The sequence below is a fragment of the Triturus cristatus genome, chromosome 6 (genome assembly GCF_964204655.1).
Source record: "Triturus cristatus chromosome 6, aTriCri1.1, whole genome shotgun sequence".
Taxonomy (NCBI): Eukaryota; Metazoa; Chordata; class Amphibia; order Caudata; family Salamandridae; genus Triturus; species Triturus cristatus.
This window is the reverse complement of record NC_140589.1, coordinates 1,626,285,737-1,626,309,836: the sequence shown is the minus strand read 5'-3', so window position 1 is coordinate 1,626,309,836 and position 24,100 is coordinate 1,626,285,737. Positions and strand designations below refer to the sequence as shown.

Here is a 24,100-nt window from a genome sequence, read left to right as displayed (position 1 = left end):
GAGACAGAGGGAGGGAGACAGAGGGAGGGAGACAGAGGGAGGGAGGGAGACGGAGGGAGGGAGACGGAGAGAGGGAGGGAGAGGGAGAGAGAGAGGGAGGGGGACAGAAAGAAAGGGAGACAAACAGTGAGTGAGACAGAGGGAGGGAGAGAGAGGGAGGGAGACGGAGAGGAAGGAAGGGAGAGAGGGAGACAGAGAGAGGGAGGGAGAGAGAGGCAGGGAGACAGAGGGAGGAAGGGAGGACAAAGGGAGGGAGGGAGACCGAGGGAGGGAGGGAGGGAGACAGAGGGAGGGAGACAGAGGGAGAGAGACAGAGGGAGGGAGACAGAGGGAGGGAGACAGAGGGAGACAGAGACAGAGGGAGGGAGACGGAGACAGAGGGAGGGAGGGAGACAGAGGGAGAGAGGGAGAGGGAGGGAGACGGAGAGAGAGAGGGAGGGGACAGAGCGAAAGGGAGATAAACAGTGAGTGAGACAGAGGGAGCGAGAGGGAGAGAGAGAGGGAGGGAGACGGAGTGAGAGGGAGACAGAGAGGGAGGGGACAGAGCGAATGGGAGACAAACAGTGAGTGAGACAGAGGGAGCGAGAGGTAGAGAGAGAGGGAGGGAGACGGAGTGAGAGGGAGACAGAGAGTGAGGGAGACAGAGAGAAAGGGAGACGAACAGTGAGTGAGACAAAGGGAGCGAGAGGGAGACACAGAATGAGTGAGACAGAGTGAGTGAGACAGAGAGGGAGGGAGACAGAGAGAAAGGGAGACAAACAGAGTGATGGAGGGAGAGAGAGATAGAGAGAGGGAGGGAGACGGAGCGAGAGAGAGGGAGAGTAATAGAGAGAGGGAGGGAAACAGAGATAGATAGATAGATAGATAGATAGATAGATAGATAGATAGATAGATAGATAGATAGATAGATAGATAGATAGATAGATAGATAGATAGATAGATAGATAGATAGATAGATAGATAGATAGATAGATAGATAGATAGATAGATAGATAGATATGTGTGCATACCGGGTCTGGTGGCTCAGTGGATGAAGGCGTCCGCTGCAGGGGCCTGTGTTCAACCTCATGGTCATAGTTTTTTTTTGCTCTAGCCCCGCCCCCTCCCCCACTGGCCCCGCCCCCACCGGTGCGGCCCTCAGCCAGAAACCACACTGTAAATTTGGCCCCCGAGAGAAAGTTTGTGAGTACCCATGCTATAGACCCTACTATACACATCTATCATCTGAGAGATCGGTCTGAAGGTCATGCATGCTGCGGGGTTGTATTTACTTAGGGTAATTAAATATATTTTTACATTTTAAAAAACCTAAAAATGCACTTAAAAAATCAAAGGTTAAATTAACGTTATAGTTAGGTGTTATTAAAAAACTGTGTTTTTTTGGGGGGGGGTTTAACTTAGAAAATCACTGAAACAAACAAACAAATGTTAAAGTAACATTATAGTTAGGTGTGATAAAAAGATCTGTTTTTGTTTGGAAAAACAACTTTAGAAATTCACTGAAAAAAACAAAGGTTAGAAATTGATTTCTAGTTGGCAGAGATTTGCACCCTGTCCAAGTAGGAACCACAATCCTCGTCAGAGTAGGTCACAAATAAACCATAAAATGACCTGTGCTCATCCTCTGGTAGCTTGACACAGAGCAGTCAGGCTTAACTTAGAAGGCATTGTGTAAAGTATTTGTGCAACACTTCAAACAGTAACACAGTAAAAACACCACAAAAAGGCTCAACACCAGTATGGAAAAATACATTATATTTTTATCAGTAAACCAAGACAAAAATGACAAAAATCTGATAAGTAGAAGTAAAGATATACATTTTTAAAGAATAAACTGTTTTGTAGTGCTTAGAAACATACTGCGCCAACTGAGGCCAGCTGGTCACGCTTGACCGGGTCAAATCCAAACGTTCAGGGCTGAAGGCAATTCTAGAAGCATGAAGCGATGTGTTCTGCAGCCGGCAATGCAGAGTCCGCAGTCCCCGCAACAGCGGATATGCGTCAGCATCGAGGGAAATGAGCCCATTCCGATCGGTGCAACGTTGTTGATGCATGGGATTTTAAAGATGCAGCACTTTAAACTCACTTCCCAGGGCCCAGGACTGGATGGGTACCACTTGGCAGAGCAGAATACACAGTAGACAGAGTCCAGTTGCTCTGCAGGTTGAAGAGAGAAGTCTATGATATATCTGAGACTCCAGAATACAGGAGGCAAGCCACAAAGCCCTTGCTGCTACTTATGTTCTAGCATGTAGAGAGATGCAGGTCCATTCCTTCTCATTCCCAGGTGAAAGGACAGGAGGCATCAGGCCAACACAACAAAGCAGTTCAGCAAAGTGACAGTCCTTCCAACTGCACAGCATCCTTCTTCCTGGTAGTATGTCCTCGGTTCCAGAAGTGTTCTCCATTAGTGGTGTCAGAGGTCCAGTACTTATATCCAGTTGCACCTTTGAAGTAAGGGAAGCGATGCCTTTAGGGTGCACAAGTCCCTTTCTTTCTTGCCCTGGCTCCAGACTCACTATAGGGGTGTATACAACGCTTTGTGTGGGGACACAACACTTCCCCTTCAGATGTGTCAGCCCCTCCCTCCCATTCTGCCCAAGATGGCCATCAGGATGTGGATGGCCCATCAGTCATACCTAAGCTCCCTTTGTGTGCGGCTGTCTAGAGGGAATGAACAAAGCCAGATGTCATCCACCTTGAATGTGTATTCAGAGACAGGCAGAAGGCAACAAATGGTTACAGTAAGAAAGTGCCAACATTCTAAAAGTGGAATTTTCAGAATTGCAATTTAAAAGTTGTGTTTTTAACTTGTGATTCCAGAGACACACTAAATTTGAGGGTCCCATCTCTTACCAATTGGAAATTACACTGATACGCTGTAATAAGGTAACCCCAATATTAATCTTTGGGCGAGATAGGTCTTGCAGAAGTAAAAAACAATTGTAGGAGTTTTTCACTACCAGGACATGTAAAACTTAAAAGTACATATCCTACTTTTTAAGTACGCTGCACCTTGCCCTTCGGCTGTCCGCGGCCTACCTTGGGGGTGATATATGTATTAAAAATGAAATAATCAATTATGTCATTTGAGATGTCATCAGTGATGTCATAAATTATGTAATAGAACATACCATGAGTGATGTCATATGTGAGGTCAGAAGCAGTGCATGTTGGGGACACAAGGTATAGTTAGTGCTGCTGACTGTAACTGGTGAATTTCTGTGTTTTTTTTCTTCAAACAATAACATTGTAACTGAGAAATTCACCTAACTATAATGTTACATTAACCTTTGGATTTTTCAGTGAATAGATATGTGTGTGTAACTATTATGTTACTTTTACCCTTGGATTCTTCAGTGACTACAGATGTGTGTGTGGGGGGGGTTGGAGGTGTCTGTTGTGGGTGCGTTTTATATATGGGGAAATTACTTTCCCATTAAAGGAAGACAATATAGGAAAATAATGTTGCTATTTAGAAAGGCAGAGCCAGCTTATCCATGGAGCAGGGCCATCAGTGACAGACTTGGTGCAGAGCCTGTGCTGCAGAGTTTGGCTGGTTGCAGCTGGTTGGCCAAAGGCTGGGCACACCAGTGGTTGGGCACAAGAGGTCATGTCCTGTTTCCAACCCCAATGGGCAAGCAGAAGGCCTTATGCAGTGGAGGTTGCCTGGTCTCAGGGAGTTGGGCCAGTGCCCAACCCCTGCAGGGCACAGTTGTAGTCATCGCCTGCTGAACACGGCCAAAGTCCATGCACAGTGGGGGTTGCATGGTCACGATGGGTTTGGCCTTGGACATGGTGCCCAATCCCAGCTATGCATGGCCAAAGGGATGGAAATTGAGTTCAAGATAAAAAAGACGAAGAAGTTCACTGAAAAAACACAATTAAAAACTGAGTAATGGTTCTGCCTAAAAAGGATAAGACCATTGATATTTGCCAGGTAAGTTTAGCAACACACATTACGAAAGCCATTCCTTACACGGCCCACCATGCTGTCATCTTCATAGTTGTTTTTGTGTGTCTTTGCAGTTGGCAATCGGTGCTATGATCAGGGTGGGAACAGGTAATGCAAGTTAAGGCATGTGCTGTGGCCGTTGATTACCATAACAGGAGAATCTCAATGGTTTTACGTGTTTGAGAATATATATTCAACAATTTGACATTCCTCGATTACCCAAATGACCTCAAATGGCGCAAGGGGATCCTGTCTCAATATATGAAATTCGCCCAGACCAGTTGTGCCACAATCAGTCCATAAATCAATACTCTTACAAAATTCAGTCCCCTTCATCCGATTGAAATGCTAGATTATGACAGTCCAAGATGACATCCATGATTTATAAGAGAAACTGCAAATTGTTAATCCTTCTTTTATGTTATTTTGCATTTGGCACTTAAACAGGTACTCTGTGGAACTTGCACTTGTGATCAAAGGGTGAAGGGTGTTTTTTCTTTGCTTTCCGTAATAAACTAACACTTTCTGCACACCATTCTGGAGTGTGGGTCATCCTGCTGGAATAGTTCTGGACGGATTTTATATGTGTGTGTGTCTATTCACTTAAAAGAAACTGGTAAAAATTTCAAACACATAAAACCACTGAAATTCCCTAGTTATAGTTATCAACGGCCACACTCGCCGTACTTGCACTATCCATCCTGCTCATATATACCCATATCTTTATGACAGTTGCAAGTCCACCGAGATTCAGAGCATCCTCAGACTCATCTTTAGTCTTGTCCAATAATGCCTACTGTGCAGGCTGCACTCTAGTGGCAGAATCCATCAACAATTTAATCTCTCTGCATAGAGTTGGCCACATATGAGATATCATAAAAATCCCACAAATTAAGGTGTGGTGTAGTGACCCTAACATGATGGATATGATGGATATGATTGCGATAGAGGCCATGGCATCTAACAGTTCCCCTGAAGCACCAAGGTGCTCAAAAGTATTTGTGGGGGGGGGGGAGGTACTTCACACTTTTAGACATAAGCCCCAGTCAGAAGCCAAGTTGAGGAAGCGGTGACAAACGCAGGTGAAGAATAACTCCAAGAAGCAAGTTTCTTCAGAACCCACTAAAGAGACCAGCCACAATAATTGATTGTGAATTTGATCACTCCAAGAGGCTATAAAATTTGGCCCATGGCTCCAGAAAACTGAGCCTATTGGTCAATGGGACAATGAGCTTGAGCTATGTGGTCGGCTGCTCCAGCAGGTCAGCCACATACTTAAGGGCACTCAGATCAAATGTCTGAAGTTACTGCGGACACCTATAGATCCAACTTTCACTCCTCTTGGGGTTCATGAGCCTTCAATGTGAGGTGACTTAGCAGTTCATGGATAGAACATTTGGGGAAACTGGATGCTGGTGAACTCTTCACCCACACTCTACCTGGGCCAGGGCCAGAAAGGTGCCTTACAACTATGAGGAACTTCCTCTGGCTTTATGCCTCGAAGCGCCTTGTGTTTTTGATTTTTTTGTATCGCTATTATTAGCTTTGAAACCATTAACAAATCTGCCAGGTCATACAACAAAGTTCCACAACCTAGCATGACATCAGCAGTTGGCGTATCAATCAAGCAGGTGCATTCTGCTTTCACGAGGACTATGCCTAGTCAGGATGTTTTCATGGGGGCGACTTTGTGTCTGCAGTTTGGCTGTGGTAGGTTGCTAATGTCAGAGGCTATTTGTGGGTGTAATGTCTCTTGCATCGTAAACTGGGGGTGACTAAAGAGAAGGGGGGGCTGAGGAAGGGGAGTAGGGCATGGGCTGTTGTGCGCAGTAGAGGTATGAGGCAGGGTGGTGTGTCTATGTTCCAACGGCACTAGGGTGTCCCATCATGGTGGTGCGGCGGTTCTCAAGGCTGCCTCTACCCGCCCAGTTGTCTAGAGCAGAAGAGGAGATCAGCTTACTGTGGGGAGTTAGGCCTGCGTCAAAGGCGCCGGACCTCCTCGGAGCATAGTACAGCCCCCACCGCCGCATCCCATTTAGGCAGTGCACCCATTCAGGCCTCAACAGGCAGGGGAGTGGAGAGTGTCAGTGTAGTGTGATGGTGCGTTTTGCCAGCATTAGTGCTAGGGTAGTGAATCTCAATTGCACTTTGTGATGTTTTGTCTCTTGAAGAGACCGAGGGAGCAGGAGTGTGTTATATACTGGGTGTCAGTATGCCTGAAGGGGCGGGTCTGACCACATCATGTGTATAAAAGTGGCTTCGATGGCGTGGCAGCGCGGATTCTCAAATGGTGTATCTGGGAAGTGGCGGAGCAACTGTTCGGGTGTAAGGGATGCTCTGTGTAAGAGGTAGAACTGTATGTTCTTGAAAAGCAAGTTGTGGGAGACCTTTGTCAGAGATCTGAGCGCTTGCTCCCTTTCTTTCTCATGCAGGGCCCGCCTGAACTCTTCCTCTCATTTAAGGTGGAGGGGGAGAAGGGAGGTGGCCGTCAAGTCTTGCGTGGCCTTATATAGCCAGGTGATACGATGACGTCCTTGTCCTATGGTCAAAAGGGCACACAGGACCAGATGCATCTCCGGCTCCCCATGCGCAAGGTCCCAGATGGTGCCACAGGCAATAAAAAGCTGCCGGTGAAGTAGGAATTGGCCCGGCAGTAGTCCCCTGTCAGCAGCCAGTTGATCAAAAGGTAGCGGGTTCCGATCCTCAAAAAGCTTGCCTACCTCGACCACGGTGTGCACAGTCCGGACCTGCAGTTCCTGCACTGTGTAATGGTCTCGTCCTCGAAGGAGGTCAGCCAGTGGGAGCTCAGGGGAGTACAGAGGGATTGCCCGTAAAAAGCGATGGATCCTGGACATGCACCTTCGTGCTATTGCCATTTGTAATGGCCACGCTGCCGCAGGGCAGGAGCCCAGGAGGGGCGGGCGTCTAAGGGCCAGAATTGTCAAGGGGCCTGTTTCCGCATGGGCTACCCCCAGGCAATGCCCAGCTGTCCAACTGGACAGCTACTGTAGTAGCGCTGACACGACATACACTTCAAAGGATGGTGCTCCAAGGCCTCCCTTATTGGTGGGCAGCTGCAATTTAGATAAAGCCACTCGGCAATGCCCTGGACCCCAGACAAGCCCAACGAGGAGGGTATCCAGCTCTATGAAAAAGGGCCGGGAAGGGACCACTGGGATATTCGCAAAGTGGTAGAACAGGCGAAGAAGCACCACCATTTTCACCAGAGTTTTCCTGCCTATAGGAGCCAAGGGTAAGGTGGCCCAGAAGCACATCTGAGTGCTGATTCCCGCCAGGTCTATGCAATGATTCTCTTCGTATAGATCAGCAGGTGAATGGTAAAGGCAAACTCCCAGGTAGCGGGGTGCTTGACCCTGCCAGCAGAGACAAGAGGCGGAAGACTTATTTCTCACAAAACTTGGTCATGGTGAAGGGGGTAGATAACGGACTTTTCCCAATTCACCCGAAGTCCCGCAGTGGCGGCGAACTCTGACACTGTATTCCAGATGGGCGTCAGATCCATTGTGATATCCCGGATGTAAAGAAGTAGGTCATTGGCATGTAAAGACACCACATGTGTCTGACAGATAAGAGTATGCCCCACTCTTGGCCGTCCCTCTGAAGACGGATAGCTAGGGGCTCCATCGCAAGCGCAAACAGGAGTGGGGACAAGGGGCACCCCTGCTGCATCCCCCGACGGATTGGGAATGGGCCGAGATCAGGTGGCCGAGGCACACGGAGATTGGATCAGAGTTTAGTAATTTAGTATAGGCCAAAAGCCGCAGTCCCACCCCCAGAAACGTCAGTACAGTAAACTGGTATTGCCAAGTCAGGGAATCAAACGCCTTCTCTAGGTCTAAGATGAAGCAGGCCACCCGAGGGAACCTATCGCTCACAATGTCCTGTATGTGGAACAGGTGACGGAGATTCGGCGAGGTGCTACGACTAGGAACAAATCGGTTCTGGTCTGGGTGTACCAATCCCAGAAGCAGATGACCATATCAAGCTGCAAGCGCCTTGCCCAGTATTTTATAGTCGGCTCCAAGTATGGCTGTGGTCCTGTAAGAGGTAAGTTGCGTGGGATCTCTTTCAGGTTTCGGAATGGAGACCAAAAGGGATTCACGCAGGGAGTGAGGAGTATCTGCTGCCTCGTACATGGTCGCCAGCCTGGGAGAAAGGAGGTTGGAGAACGTATGGTAATATTCCAGGGGCAACCCGTCCAACCTAGGGGTCTCGAACAGCCATGTGTAGGGGCTCTTACTTCCCTTACAAGAAAACCACAAGGATCAAGCTTCCTTTGAAGGATGGTTCAACTTAGGCCGAACTGAGGATCCAAAAAGATAACAATTAAACAAATAAATGCCCCAAGATGAATCACTTACAAAATGCATGTATAATTTCTTCACTTTTAGTTTTAAGGGTGATACCACCGTCCCTACAACTATTCAACTGTAATAAATTCGGTATCCCACACTAAAGTGACAGATAGCTCTATTTTTCATTTTATGATACAGTTCAAAAATGTTAAGGCCCACGGGCCACATTTATCAAGGTTTTGCATCGGCCTTGTGCCACACAACGGTAACGTAAAACCTAAATGAGATGTATCAAGCCTAGCAGGACCTCTTGCAATTCTCTGAGGCAGGGAGATGTGCCATAGGTGCTGCGTGGGTTTTCCCACATATCCACCTAAGGATTCTTACACATTCCCAGATTTACCTACATTGGTAGATCTGGGAATGTGTCAGAATTGTATGCCTCCCCACCAGACACGCAACGAGGAGAAATATTTGTATTTCTTGTTGTTTCCTCTATCTGAGGGTGCTGCATTCTTCATTTCTAATAAATCCCTTCTGGCCAGTCTGTTATTATCCCTTTCTTGTCATGCATGATCGCTGGTATGACTTTAATGAGGCTTTTGTGCATCCTGAAACAAACAATGATGGGGTTACTTTTTATAAGTGAGCTGCGATCGGTGCCATCTTGAGGGTTTGTGGAGCAGACTGCAAAACATATTTTGGAGGCCCTTGTTCAAAACAACCTTGAGTTTATTTTCCATTTTTACCGATTCAAGCCCTCAGTAGGGCCAAAAATGTTGAAATATATTAAACTTCTAGAAAGGGGGGGGGGGGCTCTAGAAACAGCCGAAACATCAAGCTGCCCCGGGTTCATACTAAATAAATTTGAACAAACATTGATAAAGTTATTTCCTTTGGTTGGAACTAGTTTTGCTTTGCAATAAGATTTTCCAATTTTACATGGAACTCGGTGTATAACCGGAATATTCGACGCATCGCAGAATAAATAGGTAACTAAACTTGGTGACTGTTCAATGAGTTATGCTTATAAACATACCTTTGCATATGGGATAGTTGTAACTATAAATTACCCCTTCACAGTCGGCATTTTCCCTGCAATAGTGAAAGTGGAAGCGCTGCTCTGAGGAGAGCCACCGTTTCCATGGAGTGAACCATGATGTGGTTCTGTCTCAGTTCTCGTGCCCTGCCGTGACACACCTCTTCATTCACTTTACCATGAGGCCCTTTTCAAGGTGGCATGCCAGGCAAAATGCCCACTTTGCTGGTACCCAAACACTGCTCTGACTCTGGTGACAACAAGTCGGACTCCAATGCTGGCCTGTGTTTTATCTGAGGTAAGGGGATGCCACGCTGCCCATCACCTGGTCCCTTCCTTGTGTCCTAAAGAGCTGGCACTTGGGATGTAGGATTTCACACGCTCTTTTATTACCAGCGCCCATTTAACATGGACGGGTAACTTTGACATAACTAGAAAATAACTTTAAACCTATAAAGTTAAGAATCACACGTTCAAGGGTGTGTAATAACTCCGAGCTCACGCTGCAAGAAACGTTGCTACAAAATTAGCTTTCTTTTGTTGTTATTCTCGACTGTGCGCGCGTCTGGCTCCTCCACCCACAGCAGCCTTGTTATTAAAAATATTGCAAAACATAGCATGGTAGCGACTTTGGGGGGGGGGGGGGCGGGGGGGCTGCATCATGATACTAGCAAGGGTGGCGGGTATGTTCTAGTGGCTAAATGACTGGCCCTGGGATCTGAACTGCGTGCCATCATTTTCCTAATTTTAAGAATAACATTGCTTATTCTGGATCAAGCCACAGTGCCTTGTGCCCGAACTTCGTGTAATGTTATGGTATGAACACCGGCTGCGCGGAGCCCCTGTCATCGTGGTGTGCTTCCATTTGTCACGGCTGCTGTGGACCGTACGTCGCCCTATGTGCAGCACCTTTCGGGCTCTTTCGCTGCAATAAAAAAACAATCTTCAATAAGCGCCCGCTGCTTCTTGGAGCTATGACAAGTTCCTTGAAAATATGGTACATGTGTGCTTAAAATCGGTGCAATGCGACGAGTTGTGGTAGGTATACTTTATTTAGATATAAAAATATCTTTAAAAGGTCACCTCAAAATTACGCAGCAAAACATTTAAAACAAAACCTTAACATAAAAACAGTAGTTGTGATTGAAACACTTGAATGGAAAACGGCAAATGTTCTTCGTTGGGGTGGGGGTACTGTTTCAGCTGGTGTCGGGTGGTGGGTGCTGAGTCTTGGGTTAGTTTTGGGTGGGGCGGCGGCCTGAAGGGTAGCTCCTTTCCCACCCTTCTCGCCGCCTCCAACTCGTTGGGACGGCACAGGCACAGGCCGTCCTCCCAGCACTCCCAAGCTGCAGGGGGGTGTGGTGGTGGGGGGGGGGGGGGGGGTATTCCCGGAAGTAGAGATGTTCACGGAAGCCGCCACTCGCCCTCTTTCCGCACTTCGCCCTCCTCAGAAGTAATCCACCGACCCGACCCGCCCACTGCCCGTCGCACACATCCAGTTAACACCATTGTCACGATCTTTATTTAAAACTTGTTGCCAAGGTTACAAATTGCCGGCGCGGCATGCAACAGGTTCCTCTAAAGCAATATCATTGCAGATTAACGGTAATGTGTGGGATTACAAAGAAGCGCGTCGGGGATTATGCATAAAAGTACCTTAATGTTACAAATATGGCTACTTTACACACTTTCAGTGGACAGAACCTGCACTTTAATGCTCAAAGAGGCTGGGACATCCCTGGGCATCTCGGATATTAACATTCGTCGGCTTTGCTTGCAAGTGGTATTTGTCGAGGAACATGAAAAATCATATTTGTCAACTGTTGCGAACAATTATTTTAACAACAAGCTGCGTTTCCTGTTACTAACGAATTAAACCCGTCCATCTGTGCGTGTACATGTGCGCTTCAGGCATCGCCAGCACCCACCACTGGCCTCCTCAAATGTTGGTACTGTCCCCAAGCTCAAAGGGTGAGCTCCTTCAAAGATACTCACTCAACGTAGTGACGTGGCAAGACGCCCCTTTTGCGGGAGTCAACACACTCACGCTCAGATGTCGGTGGTCGCAAGGCAGATCTGAGATCACAGCATCACAGGAAGCACAGAATAATGTCTTTAAGGAAGAAGGTGCCCCTCCATAGGACACTTTGTCACACATAGTGGGGAAGCACACAATCATCTTGTAGGAAATCTGCTTTGTTTGGGATTCATTAGTGTTTGACTGCCTTGGGAGAGGCGAATCAAGGGGGTGATGGAAACCATGCCGCCGCCGTATTAAAGAAAAGGGCGCTCTGTAATGTGCAAAATAAGCAATCATACTGGTATGGCTGACAATGTCCTAAAGTAGGGCAAAAGATAGCTGCGCAGTAAGAACATACTCGTGCGGTAGAAGTGATGCTCATGAGGCGGAGAAGATACTCGTTCAGTATGAAACATACTAATGATTTAGAAAAGATGCGCATGAAGTAGAACAGTAAAGTAGAAGGGGAGATCCTCAGGCAGCATCGGCAATATTCAAGCAGTAGAATAAATACTTATTGAGTAGAAAAGATACTGATGCAGTTAGGAAGATGCTCAGGCAGTATCAGTGATGTTCCTGCAGTAGAATAAATACTTATTCAGTAGAATAGATACTGATGTGGATAGGAAGATGCTCAGGCAGTATCAGTGATGTTCCTGCAGTGGAATAAATACTTATTCAGTAGAAAAGATAACGATGCAGTTAGGAAGACATACAGGCAGTATCAGTGATGTTCCTGCAGTAGAATAGATGCTCATGAAGAAGAATAGATACTGATGTGGATAGGAAGATGCTCAGGCAGTATCAGTGCTATTCCTGAAGTAGAATAGATGCCCGTGAAGTTGAATAAACACTGATGTGGATAGGAAGATGCTCAGGCAGTATCAGTGATATTCCTGCAGTAGAATAGATGCTCATTCAGTAGAATAGATACTGATGTGGATAGGAAGATGCTCAGGCAGCATCAGTGATATTCCTGCAGCAGAATAGATGCCCGTGCAGTAGAATAGATATGAATGTAGACAGGAAGATGCTGAGGCAGTATCACTGGTATTCCTGCAGTTGAATAGATGCCCATGAAGTAGAATAGATACTGGTGCAGTTAGGAAGATGCTGAGGCAGTGTCAGTGATATTCCTGCAGTTGAATAGATGCTCGTTCAGTAGAATAGATACTGGTGCAGTTAGGAAGATGCTGAGGCAGTATCACTGGTATTCCTGCAGTAGAATAGATGCTCGTTCAGTAGAATAGATACTGGTGCAGTTAGGAAGATGCTGAGGCAGTATCACTGGTATTCCTGCAGTAGAATAGATGCTCGTTCAGTAGAATAGATACTGGTGCAGTTAGGAAGATGCTCAGGCAGCATCAGTGATATTCCTGCAGTAGAATAGATGCCCCTGAAGTTGAATAAACACTGATGTGGATAGGAAGATGCTGAGGCAATATCACTGGTATTCCTGCAGTAGAATAGATGCTCATTCAGTAGAATAGATACTGGTGCAGTTAGGAAGATGCTGAGGCAGTATCACTGGTATTCCTGCAGTTGAATAGATGCCCATGAAGTAGAATAGATACTGGTGCAGTTAGGAAGATGCTGAGGCAGTGTCAGTGATATTCCTGCAGTAGAATAGATGTTCATTCAGTAGAATAGATACTGATGTGGATAGGAAGATGCTGAGGCAGTATCACTGGTATTCCTGCAGCAGAATAGATGCCCATGAAGTAGAATAGATACTGGTGCAGTTAGGAAGATGCTCAGGCAGCATCAGTGATATTCCTGCAGCAGAATAGATGCCCGTGCAGTAGAATAGATATGAATGTAGACAGGAAGATGCTGAGGCAGTATCACTGGTATTCCTGCAGTAGAATAGATGTTCATTCAGTAGAATAGATACTGGTGCAGTTAGGAAGATGCTCAGGCAGCATCAGTGATATTCCTGCAGCAGAATAGATGCCCGTGCAGTAGAATAGATATGAATGTAGATAGGAAGATGCTGAGGCAGTATCACTGGTATTCCTGCAGTAGAATAGATGCTCATTCAGAAGAATAGATACTGGTGCAGTTAGGAAGATGCTGAGGCAGTATCACTGGTATTCCTGCAGTTGAATAGATGCCCATGAAGTAGAATAGATACTGGTGCAGTTAGGAAGATGCTGAGGCAGTGTCAGTGATATTCCTGCAGTAGAATAGATGTTCATTCAGTAGAATAGATACTGGTGCAGTTAGGAAGATGCTGAGGCAGTGTCAGTGATATTCCTGCAGTAGAATAGATGTTCATTCAGTAGAATAGATACTGGTGCAGTTAGGAAGATGCTCAGGCAGCATCAGTGATATTCCTGCAGCAGAATAGATGCCCGTGCAGTAGAATAGATATGAATGTAGACAGGAAGATGCTGAGGCAGTATCACTGGTATTCCTGCAGTAGAATAGATGTTCATTCAGTAGAATAGATACTGGTGCAGTTAGGAAGATGCTGAGGCAGCGTCAGTGATATTCCTGCAGCAGAATAGATGCTCGTTCAGTAGAATAGATATGAATGTAGACAGGAAGATGCTGAGGCAGTATCACTGGTATTCCTGCAGTAGAATAGATGTTCATTCAGTAGAATAGATACTGGTGCAGTTAGGAAGATGCTGAGGCAGTATCACTGGTATTCCTGCAGTAGAATAGATGCTCATGCAGTAGAATAGATACTGGTGCAGTTAGGAAGATGCTGAGGCAGTATCACTGGTATTCCTGCAGTAGAATAGATGCTCATTCAGTAGAATAGATACTGATGTGGATAGGAAGATGCTCAGGCAGTATCCTGCAGCAGAATAGATGCTCATTCAGTAGAATAGATTCTGATGCAGTTAGGAAGATGCTGAGGCAGTATCACTGGTATTCCTGCAGTAGAATAGATGCTCGTTCAGTAGAATAGATACTGGTGCAGTTAGGAAGATGCTGAGGCAGCATCAGTGATGTTCCTGCAGCAGAATAGATGCCCGTGAAGTTGAATAAACACTGATGTGGATAGGAAGATGCTGAGGCAATATCACTGGTATTCCTGCAGTAGAATAGATGTTCATTCAGTAGAATAGATTCTGATGCAGTTAGGAAGATGCTCAGGCAGCATCAGTGATATTCCTGCAGTTGAATAGATGCCCATGAAGTAGAATAGATACTGGTGCAGTTAGGAAGATGCTGAGGCAGTGTCAGTGATATTCCTGCAGTAGAATAGATGTTCATTCAGTAGAATAGATACTGATGTGGATAGGAAGATGCTGAGGCAGTATCACTGGTATTCCTGCAGCAGAATAGATGCCCATGAAGTAGAATAGATACTGGTGCAGTTAGGAAGATGCTCAGGCAGCATCAGTGATATTCCTGCAGCAGAATAGATGCCCGTGCAGTAGAATAGATATGAATGTAGACAGGAAGATGCTGAGGCAGTATCACTGGTATTCCTGCAGTAGAATAGATGTTCATTCAGTAGAATAGATACTGGTGCAGTTAGGAAGATGCTCAGGCAGCATCAGTGATATTCCTGCAGCAGAATAGATGCCCGTGCAGTAGAATAGATATGAATGTAGATAGGAAGATGCTGAGGCAGTATCACTGGTATTCCTGCAGTAGAATAGATGCTCATTCAGTAGAATAGATACTGGTGCAGTTAGGAAGATGCTGAGGCAGTATCACTGGTATTCCTGCAGTTGAATAGATGCCCATGAAGTAGAATAGATACTGGTGCAGTTAGGAAGATGCTGAGGCAGTGTCAGTGCTATTCCTGCAGCAGAATAGATGCTCGTTCAGTAGAATAGATACTGGTGCAGTTAGGAAGATGCTGAGGCAGTATCACTGGTATTCCTGCAGTTGAATAGATGCCCATGAAGTAGAATAGATACTGGTGCAGTTAGGAAGATGCTGAGGCAGTGTCAGTGATATTCCTGCAGTAGAATAGATGTTCATTCAGTAGAATAGATACTGGTGCAGTTAGGAAGATGCTGAGGCAGTGTCAGTGATATTCCTGCAGTAGAATAGATGTTCATTCAGTAGAATAGATACTGGTGCAGTTAGGAAGATGCTCAGGCAGCATCAGTGATATTCCTGCAGCAGAATAGATGCTCGTTCAGTAGAATAGATATGAATGTAGACAGGAAGATGCTGAGGCAGTATCACTGGTATTCCTGCAGTAGAATAGATGTTCATTCAGTAGAATAGATACTGGTGCAGTTAGGAAGATGCTGAGGCAGTATCACTGGTATTCCTGCAGTAGAATAGATGCTCATGCAGTAGAATAGATACTGGTGCAGTTAGGAAGATGCTGAGGCAGTATCACTGGTATTCCTGCAGTAGAATAGATGCTCATTCAGTAGAATAGATACTGATGTGGATAGGAAGATGCTCAGGCAGTATCCTGCAGCAGAATAGATGCTCATTCAGTAGAATAGATTCTGATGCAGTTAGGAAGATGCTGAGGCAGTATCACTGGTATTCCTGCAGTAGAATAGATGCTCGTTCAGTAGAATAGATACTGGTGCAGTTAGGAAGATGCTGAGGCAGTATCACTGGTATTCCTGCAGTAGAATAGATGCTCATGCAGTAGAATAGATACTGGTGCAGTTAGGAAGATGCTCAGGCAGCATCAGTGATATTCCTGCAGCAGAATAGATGCCCGTGAAGTTGAATAAACACTGATGTGGATAGGAAGATGCTGAGGCAATATCACTGGTATTCCTGCAGTAGAATAGATGTTCATTCAGTAGAATAGATTCTGATGCAGTTAGGAAGATGCTGAGGCAGTGTCAGTGATATTCCTGCAGTAGAATAGATGCTCATTCAGTAGAATAGATACTGGTGCAGTTAGGAAGATGCTGAGGCAGTATCACTGGTATTCCTGCAGTTGAATAGATGCCCATGAAGTAGAATAGATACTGGTGCAGTTAGGAAGATGCTGAGGCAGTGTCAGTGATATTCCTGCAGTAGAATAGATGTTCATTCAGTAGAATAGATACTGGTGCAGTTAGGAAGATGCTCAGGCAGCATCAGTGATATTCCTGCAGCAGAATAGATGCCCGTGCAGTAGAATAGATATGAATGTAGACAGGAAGATGCCGAGGCAGCATCAGTGATATTCATGCACTAAAATCCATGTTCATGCAGAAAAAGGATGTGAGTACAATAGTAATCCTGTCCACATCGACGAAAAAGAATCCTTTCGAGCTTAAGAGTAAGTCACGTAGTACACAAGGTAAGGTGCTTATGCAGTGGAATAGATATGCATGGATTTGACAAGATAGGCCTGAAGGTGAACAACATATGCTTGAAATTGAAGAGAAGCTCATGCAGAGGGATATGTATTCATGCAGGAGAATACTGTAGTAGAAAGGTGTTCCTACAATAGGTGAGATATTCGTGCACTCGAAACTATAACTACCCGGTAGAAGTGATGTCCATGTAAAACAGATACTTGGAGTGTTGAAAGGTATTCGTGCAGTATAAAAACGTGTCTGTGCTGCAGATAATATGGGCTTGTAGTTAAAAAGATAGCCATGCTATAGGAATGATGCTCCTGTAGCTTAAACGATTTTCATCCAGTGTGACTATACTCGTGAAGTACAAAAAGGTGGTCGTGCAGCAGAAAATATAGGGGTGCAGTTGGAAAGGTACCTATGCCGGAGGAAAGTTGTTCATGCGATAGAATATATACTCATGCAGTAGTATATGTGTTTATGCATTAGGATGGATTCTCCTGGAGTTGAATGATACCCGTGATGCAGTAGGTATGGTGTTTATGCATCTTACACGATTCTCGCCGACTGCAAGAGAGACTTGGGTGCAACAAAAAGGTGCTTGTGCATTAGAAAAGATATGTATGGGATTGAAAATGTACCCATGCAGAGGGAAAAATGCAGTAGGATGGATACTTATGTGGTTGAAAAGATGATCATGATGTAGTAGAGACAATTCTCGTGCAGCTTGAAAGATTCCCATGGAATATACCAACCGGGACAAAAGGATAGCCATGCAGTAGAAAAGATATGCATGTAGCTGAAAATATACTCTTTCACGATGAAGCATGCGCATGCAATGGAATAGACACTCGACTAGCAGAATGTGTGCAAGTAGAATGCAAAAGAGACCCAAGCAGGAGGAATGATGCTCATGAAAAAAGATACTGGTGGAATTAAAAAATATACTCTGGCAGTATAAAAAAGGTGCTAGTGCAGATGAAGAGACCCTATTAAGTAGAAACAATTTCCGTACAGTATAAAATGAGTTTAAGGAGCATGTAGTAGATAAAAGGTGCTCGCGTAGAGGAAATGTCCCTACACTGTAGAATATAATGTATCACAGGGTGAACCCTTCATCCACATGCGGACCAGGTAAGTATTAAGTATGTACACAGTGTGATGTGGGTTTCATTTGAGAGGGGAGGATCCCACAACTAGTTAAGGAGTCCCAAAATCAGGGTAACAATTGAAATAATCCAGAAATAATTTTTTAGTTGTCCTGTAAGAATGTAATTCAACCAAGAAACTCTTTCTGTATTGCTTAAATGATTACATGAGTGTGAGAATCCCTAACTAGGTGTGGAACTCCCCCATTTTAAATGGAACCCACGGTAGACTGTGTACATACTCATTCCCTACTCTGCAGAGAACTGGGTTTGAAATGTCTTCTGGGCAGCGGTTTGTTTGGGCTGCTGCCCTTGTTGCATGACACCCTTGATGCACAGATGCAGTGATCTTTCCATGAAGACGTCCACGTGCAATGCATCATTGCGCCTGACTCTGGAAGGCCCTTGAATTGAGACGTTGGCTTTGTGCCCCCCGTGGCATCTTCTGGAACACACAGGTGATAGGACGAGGACATGCTTGGAAGAGAATGGAGCGAACAGGATTTGAAGGGAGCCAAGTCGGGTAACATTTTTGCACGGGACACAATGCATGGAACAAAGAGATGTATAGGTGGTCGTGCATTGGGGGGAAACGGAGCCCTTTAATTTTGGAGAATGTTGCTGCTGGCATCTCCCACGGGTTTGGGCGCGGCCCCTTCCTGTAGGCCTTTCACAGGCCACAGTAAGCTGACTTGACCCTGTGTCTGCTGATTACACAACAGGGGCGGAAAGAATATTTTGAATGTGCACAGAGACTGCCTTTGTAGCAGAACCAGGCTGCACCACTTCTGATGGAAGCAGCACAAAACGTGCAAACACCTTGTGCTCCAAGTAAGACTCGTGCAAAACGTTTACCCAATATATGTCTTAGTGAACACCTGTTTGCACTGCTACATGTTAAGCAAACACAATAATGGTGGGAGTGGAAATGTGCTCCCTTTTGAAACAGTGAGGCCATTACGTTAAAAACTGCAATATTTATTAGTCATATGATATTATTTGGTGCAAAACTGTATGTAAGGCACCCTGGTGTCAACCTAATCCATGTCATTAATTATTGTGCAAACATGCTTCCAGGTGAAGGTGCTCGTTTGAGTCCCTTTCAACATCACGGCCACCCTTGGGCAGCTGTCATACTTTTCTGAGTAAAAACGAAACATGTTCCAAGCGAGATACGGCAGAGCTCCGCTTTGCACTCAGGGGAAGATTCGCAGCACGGAGAGCAGGTTTCGCAGCGGGTGCAACCTCGGTAAAGAGCCGATGAGAGGCGCGTCCGCGCGCAGACGAGGGGTGTGTTGTCCTTCCTCTTCTCTCTCGCGGGTACTGCGAGAATAGCACTGTAGCGCTGTCCTGGGGGGAGTTTTCGGCCACGCGTCCAGTGACGCAGCGACGCTCCTGGCTTCCTTCTCGTGGGCGATTGCTAGTAGCCCTAGAAAAACAAACATGAGGTCAGTCAGTGACATAGCTAGAGAAGGCTGAGAAGTTTAAAAAGCGGGCACTTCCTTTTGGAGGAAGGAAAAGGGTTTGTGAAGAAAGAAAATACAGCCGCGCTCACCCCACCGTGAACTAGAGACCTGGTGGACGCGCGGAACCCCCCATGCCTTCTCGAAGTCTTCGCTCCTTCCCACAGACAGGGCACGCGATGCTCTGCGCACGGACGTTACCCCGAACCAAGTATTGTCCCAGGACAATAAGCTGCCGCCTGCCCCTGGCGCACTGGGACACCGGTTTGCGCAGCTCTTTCTGTGGCTGCCTTTACGCAGCGCCGCCATGAGGCCTGCCTGGGTATTACATCTCCATCCTCCGGCAGAAGTCACCTGTCTGTGGGGGCAGCCTCACAAACACACACGCAAGCACTGCTGTCACACAGATGTACCACGAAGAGCATGTTGCACACTGCAAATCCCACATCCATAGCATTCAAAGATGTCAGATCGGTGCAGTGTGCTGATACCCGACCCTTCGCGTTTCAATCAGAGCTCATTCCTTTTGGGGCCTTCATTATATCAGCAGATGAAGAGGATATTCAAATCGCACAGTGTATACGATTCATTTGTGTACGAATGCATATATTACTTGCTTTGATACTAAATGTAATGATGGAAACTGTATATACATTACACTTTACCAAAGGGTTTCAATTTCCTGTGAAAAAACGTGCGATATTTATCACACAATGCAATGTCTCATTTCATTAACTAATTCACTCATGAGTAGCTTACACAATACTTTTGGTACTTCCCGAAAAACAATATTTAATCCATTCCTTAATTCATCACTCTGCTGTTTTTTCTTCTTTTTTCTCCTTCTCGACTAGTCTATTTTCCTTCCTTCTTTCTATTATTTTATTGTACTTCTTTCTTCCCGCCTTTGTCCTTTGCTCTCTTGTTCCCCTCTCACTTTCGATCCTTCGTTTGACCGTTAGTCGTTCGTTCGTGGATTCATCCATGGCTTCATTCGTTCATTCATTCTTTCATAATTTCCTTCATTCACTCCTCAGCGAAAATCACACGAGATTCCCCACGTGCCCCTCGTTCTCCCTGCTCCTCCTCAGAGACACCTCCACGGTGGCTGGTGGGGGGTAGGGGGAGGGATGAAGCTGTCGGCTAATGGGACCCTGTTAGCGCCATGGTGCAGCGTGTTTCCAAAAGGTAAACACAGTCAGCAGAACCACCCCCCAGGAGAAGATTGGCAAAGACACAGGGGGGCCCAGTACACAATGAGCTCTGTTATCACTGAAACAGTCAGCACTAAAAATGTTAGGACTAGAAGACATCTCCGCAAACAACACTGCCAAGGGCTGCGGCAAGGGTGGCCGCGGGCTGTTAATTTGGAGAAGTAATACGCCTTAATCTTAATGCTGATCTGCATATGCAGTGGTATCCATTACCCTCTCCATTCTCACGCGCTTGTAGCGAGCTCCGTCGATGTAATTAGTCAACATTCAAGTGCTAACCGCGGGAAATGAATGTGGATTTAAGGGCACAATGAGGCCCAGCGCGCGCCTTAGCGCACGGTGCCGGCCAGGCCCGGCAGAGGGGCAGCCCAGCCCCGGCTGCCAACTTTACGCAGGGGCCTGTGTTTTTCTTTTTTTTAAAGCAAGCGATGGCTAACGAGTCTACGGGGGGGACTAGCCCGAACAGCTGCCTCTCATGCATATTTTATCCAGCAATCAGATAATGCGTCCCGCCATCTTCTCAATTATTCACGGATAAACATTTTCACGACGTTTTGACATCCGTCTGGGTGCCTGCTATTAATTTAGTAATCACCGTGGTTAAAGATGTGTGGGACCTTTCCTGTCAGCATCCTTTTAATCAGTTTTGGAGTATGGATTTATGTGATGCTCAAACACGGGGTCCTTACAGCGGGAATTTCCTTCCCACTCATGTACAAGTCAGACGCCACCTCCACGTGTGTATGGACGGTGGTCTGGCACAAGCGTGAATAGAAGGAATAGTTTTGAATGTAACACAAAACACTAAAATATAATAAGATGTAAAAACAATAGACAGCCTTGATTTACACACAGATGGGTGCATATTGGGAGAAATCTCATATACCCTTTGTGCTCCATTTTAACAAAATACTGCAATCTGCTGGTGGTCCCACTGTTTGTCAGAATGTCAGACCACATGTGTTCCTATGCCAGGGTGTATAGCTTTGTGGTGCTCTTCAACTAATGTCTTTACGGGAAGCATAACCTTCTCTTTCTTGTTTTGGAGCTAATGTATCTAATGTGGATGCGCGGATAATGATTTGTGAACCGGAAATGACGGAACACGTATGCGTAAACTTTTGAAAACGGTGACGCATTTTTCAGAAACATTTACGCTTCTACATTGGAAATAAACAGTATATGCATGTATGTTACTATAGAGAACAATTTGCACACCAGCACTAGCCTTCCTCGTGAGGCAGTTTCTTCCCCTCCAAGGTGTTTGCTCTCCCTCTTAACGCGTGACCCTGTGACCTCTGCCGGAAGAGCGGGCTACGCTAAGGACCAGTCTGCCAGCGGAAGGAGTCCAGGATAATGCAAGGAACACACGTCATTTGAACGGGCTCGCTTTACTAGAATTGGTCTTAACGCCGCGTAAATTGGAACACTCACAAATCTTCCGGATTGGTTGAAAAAGGACACAAAATGGCATAAGAAGCAAATACTTAAGACCTTTCACGGGCCTGGAACTCAAGCTTCAGAAACAAGGCCCTTTGTTGCTGTTTCCTGGCACTAATCCCTTCGTCTAAAATCGAGACGTTCGCTGAACTCGCTGTGGCTGCCTGCAGCTCCGCCGTTTAGGGCGACACAAAGGGAACACGCATCGCTCCCACTGCCTTAAAACTGCTTCCCTCATTGTGCCCGCAGACCAGCCCTGCGCGCTGAGACCCTGTGGCCAGCTGACTGAAAGGAATGGAAATCAGCTTTTTATATGTATTTTATAGACAGTCCACAAGTCGTTCTCTTCTCTTTCTTCTTTTGTCTTTTTTTAATTTGCTACATTCTCTTGTTCCTTGTTTGCGCCATTGTTTCTATTTTTTTCATTATATATAATTTTCCTTCCACTTTCCCCTTTTTATTCTTTCTTTCTTTCTTTCTTTCTTTCTTTCTTTCTTTCTTTCTTCTGATACTAGAATCCTGGAATTTCAGTCAAGTGCTAGTCTCTTTTTGGGGCTTCCTTGCCTATGCAGATGAGTTTTTTAGTCATAGTATAAATATGATTAATTAATTTCTTAATGCATGTATTAATTACATACAAGCTAACAACAATGGAAATGGTGTTTGTATTACATTTAACCTAAGGAGTTTACTTTGGGCTGTAAAAACCATAAGATATTGTCATGCAACAATGTGTCCATCATTAATTAGTTAATGCATTCATAAGTAGTTCTTTCCACAATTACTTACTTCCTTCCTGACAGGCAACACCACCCTATCCTTAATGCATCACCTCTATAGTTAATCGCCTTTTCTTTCTTTCTTTCTTTCTTTCTTGAACCTTGGAATTTTAATCTGGTTCCACTCTCTATTTGGGACTTCAGCGACTCTGCAGAGGAGATTTGAGTTTCACTGTGTACATATGATTATTTGTGAATGTACGTATTCATTATGTATATGCTAACAACAATGGCATTTTTGCATGATTTACACTTTGCCGAAGGAGTTTCCTTTGGGTTGTAAAAATCAAAAGATAATATCATACAACAAAGTATCCATGAATTAGTTAATGGAATATTATCCTCTCCTCAATGCACCACTATAGATCATCACTCTTTCTTTTTCTTTCTTTCTTTCTTTCTTTCTTTCTTTCTTTCTTTCTTTCTTTCTTTCTTTCTTTCTTTCTTTCTTTCTTTCTCTAGAATCTTGGAATTTCAGTCAAGTGCCAGTCTCTTTTTGGGGCTTCATTGCCGATGCAGAGGAGTTTCGAGTCTCATAGTGTAAATATGATTCATTAATTTCTTAATGCATGTATTAATTACATTCAAACTAACAACAATGGAAATAGTGTTTGTATTACATTAAACCTAAGGAGTTCACTTTGGGCTGTAAAACCCATAAGATATTGTCATTCAACAATGTCTCCATTATTTAGTTAATTCATTCATAAGTAGTTCTTTCCACAATTACTTACTTCTTTCCTGTCAGGCAATACCATCCTCTCCTTAATGCATCATCTCTATAGTTTATCACCTTTTCTTTCTTTCTTTCTTTCTTTCTTTCTTTCTTTCTTAGCTACTGCGACTCTGCAGAGGAGATTTGAGTTTCATTGTGTGTATGTATATATATATATGATTTATTTATGAATGCACTTATTCATTATGTACATGCTAACAACAATGGAATCTTTGTATGATTTACACTTTGCCGAAGGAGTTTCCTTTGGGCTGTAAAAATCAAAAGTTAATATCATACAACAAAGTATCCATGAATTAGTTCATGGAATATTATCCTCTCCTCAATGCACCACTATAGATCATCACTCTTTCTCTTTTTCTTTCTTTCTTTCTTTCTTTCTTTCTTTCTTTCTTTCTTTCTTTCTTTCTTTCTTTCTTTCTTTCTTTCTTTCTTTCTTTCTTTCTTTCTTTCTTTCCCCCGCCTGGGTGAGCTCATTGACAAGGACATGGGGAAACATGGGCTTCCAGGACAGACACTGCCCACAGGGGTGGTGAGTAGGACAGCCCCTCCCCCCACCCCCTCAGCCCCACCCCCCGCACACACACACACCTTTTGCTACTGAATGAATTGAGGCTGCAGTGGCACACAGAGAGCTGACGCCTGTAAAACATAGAGAGGGGGCGCAGGAGCTGATTCTAGGACCTGTGATGGGCTTGAAGGACTGACATAGTTTGCAAACTCTAACCCCGGCTTCGTATGAAGGAATCTGAAGCACCT

General features: G+C 45.1%; 1 long non-coding RNA gene across 1 annotated transcript in view; it reads right to left on the bottom strand.

Annotated features, from left to right (window-relative positions):
• Positions 1-18,686: 18,686 nt before the first annotated feature.
• Positions 18,687-24,100, bottom strand: part of LOC146821735 (uncharacterized) — a 182,296-nt gene continuing 176,882 nt past the window's right edge. The window contains exon 4 of the long non-coding RNA XR_014962763.1: positions 18,687-19,138. This is a non-coding gene — a long non-coding RNA (uncharacterized LOC146821735). The remainder of the gene's footprint in view (positions 19,139-24,100) is intronic.